Source organism: Tamandua tetradactyla, chromosome 1 (genome assembly GCF_023851605.1).
Source record: "Tamandua tetradactyla isolate mTamTet1 chromosome 1, mTamTet1.pri, whole genome shotgun sequence".
NCBI lineage: Eukaryota > Metazoa > Chordata > Mammalia > Pilosa > Myrmecophagidae > Tamandua > Tamandua tetradactyla.
Genome location: NC_135327.1, coordinates 193,853,003 through 193,855,647, shown reverse-complemented (window position 1 = coordinate 193,855,647; position 2,645 = coordinate 193,853,003). Strand labels below are relative to the sequence as shown.

Sequence of the window (2,645 nt, the reverse complement as noted above, 5' to 3'; positions counted from 1 at the left end):
GGGTAGATAAAGAGAATTAGACATGGAGGGGGACTGACTGAATAAACAAGTTGGGTTTGGCTCTCGGATCCAAAGCTAGATGTGGTGAAGAGCTCCAGGTTGCCTGGGTTTTTCCCCGATGTAGAAGGAGAGGGTGCGTGACTGCCTGCTGCTGAGGGCAAAAGATCGTGACCAAATCAATCAAAGCACCAAAGGTGGGGAAGAAAGTTTTGGAGTGTGACTGCAGAATAGGAAGGCTGAGGTGAAGAGTGACAAAGGGGAAACAAAGCTGAAGATTCAGAAACAATCATCTCTTATGGGACGCGGATGTGTCTCCTTAAGCGTAAAGGGCTAAGTGGGAAGATTCCCAGCGCCAGGGGGTATAGTTCAGGGGTAGAGCATTTGACTGCAGATCAACAGGTCCCCGGTTCAAATCCGGGTGCCCCCTATAAGCGTCACCATTTTTGAAATTTCCAGGCTCTGGGAAGACAAACATACTCTTAACTTGAGACCTGAAAATAGGAATCATCCCCGTCCCACCCTCGGGTGTACTTTACCTCCTGACTCCGTCGTCTGTGGGTTGTTTGACGGTCTTCCCCTGTGTTCTGTTGCTACCTAATCGTAGTGACTATCGTTCCTATGTTATTTGCCATTTCCGAAGTGCGTTTTAAATACCACATTCTTATTTCCTCACAAGAAGCCTTCATGGTAGGTCTTTTCATTGTTTTCCCCACTTTACAAGTAAGGAAACTAAGGCAGAAAGAGAGAGGGAGGGGGAGAGGAGGACAGAAGGGGAGACAGGGGTGGGGAAAGGGGGGGAGAGAGAGGAGGGAGGGAATTAACTTTTTCGAGGCCTGGAGGCCACTGTGAAGGTGACTTTTGAAAAGGTGGTGATCCTTTGACTACCAATCGCAGGGTCTTTTTTATTCCCACAGCCTGGAGAACAGGATTCCATGAAACAGGACCCTAGAGAATGAACACAAAGGCTGCTCTGCGTGGGGGTCCTGGGCGGCCCCAGGGGGTGCCCATCGAGGCGGCCCTCTGGCCTCATGTCCCCCAAGGCCGAGGTCTAGACCGGAGCTGTCCGGTAGAAATATAACGCAAACCAGGAATCTAATTAAAAGATTTCTAGTAGCCACGTTTTAAAAAGTAAAGCAAACAGGAGAAATTAATTCCATAGCATATTTCGCTTAATCAGTATATCCAAAACATTCTCAATTCATCGCGTAACCAACATAAAAAATTATAAACGAGATATTTTATCTTCTTTTATTTTTGAACTAAACCTTTAAAACCCGGTGTGCATTTTACTCTTACAGTACCTCTCAATTCAGACTACTAACTACTTTTCAAGCACTCAATAGCCTACGTGACTGGTGGCTACTGTACTGGACAGTGGGACAATGCAACCATGGAAAGCCTCCCTAGGTCCCTGCAGTTTCGATGGAATGAATGGATTTGGGTGGGATTGGCCAGAGTTCAGGGAAGCTCCTCTTGCTCCCCAGAGTGTAGAGGAGGGAAAACAGTCCCACAGAGGAGTCAGAAGATGGAGTTGGGTTGCAGTTCTGCGGTCACCCTATGTTCCTCATCATCTTAGCCTGAGGCAAAGAGGATTGCTAGGCAGTCCCAAGAGATGGTCCTTTTTCACTGGCTTGCTCTTCCAGCTCCCAAGGTCTGGAGAAGGTGTAGAACAGATTTCCAGGTGAGCTGGACCACAAGTTTTGATAGCAGTTGACAGCAGATAAGGCAACTGGGTGCAATAGGTAGTCAGACTTTCTAGCTACCTAGTAATTATTGTTCAAATAAGAATGCCTTGGGGAGTAAACAGGGATCCTAAAAATAATTGAAAATTATATACTTTTTGGAAATATTTCTCTGTTTGTCTTACTATATAGGAAACCTGCAATATTTATTTTATTTTCACAAAATAAAATTCTTTCTAAAAAATAAAAAAAATTTGTAGACATTAAAGCAAAAATTCAAAAAAGCTTTTTTGTATTACTCGACCAGTTAAAAAATAACACAAACAGAATAATTATTCCTGGTATATAGTCATATGCTTTAATCAGTGTCTTAGATATATCTGTCTCTAATACTGTGTCAACGGTGTTATTCCGAAGAATGTATTTTTTTCAGTATTTTCCTCTTTTTCTCCCATAAATGCTTGTGGCATTTGAAATTGCAGATACCTTCAATTGACACGTCTCTGTATTCCTAATATTTTTAGTTAAAATACTCTTGATTCAGGTGCTGAAATAACTGGTAAGCTCAGAATAAACTATGCTAAATGAAGAACAGTCTCAATTCTAAGTTTTTATATCACATTATGTAAATATTTCAGTCACAAAAATTTCATAGGTACTGTCTTTGCTTCCATTCAAAGAATATTTCCTCCCCCCAAAAGTCACGAGATAAAACTCTTCAAATGAAGAGTTCAAACATTCTTTGGAAGATTCCCCTAAATTTAGATATCAAAAATCAAAGGCCTTTTAAATTTTGTTCCTTTCAGGTACAGAATAGAAATTTCTCCAGTTTAAATTAGGAGCGCCATCAAAAGATTCTTCCCACAAGTCAAGATATCACAAGTGCAATTCTAGAATCTCAGAATTGTATTTTGCATACCATTTGAACTATTATTGTTTAATTTGTTCAATTTCTCTCCTGCT

General features: G+C 41.5%; 1 non-coding gene across 1 annotated transcript; it reads left to right on the top strand.

The window, feature by feature from the left end:
• The first annotated feature begins 355 nt into the window (after positions 1-355).
• On the top strand, positions 356-427 carry TRNAC-GCA (transfer RNA cysteine (anticodon GCA)). The gene has a single exon. It is a non-coding gene; the product is annotated as a tRNA-Cys (tRNA).
• Positions 428-2,645: the final 2,218 nt, after the last annotated feature.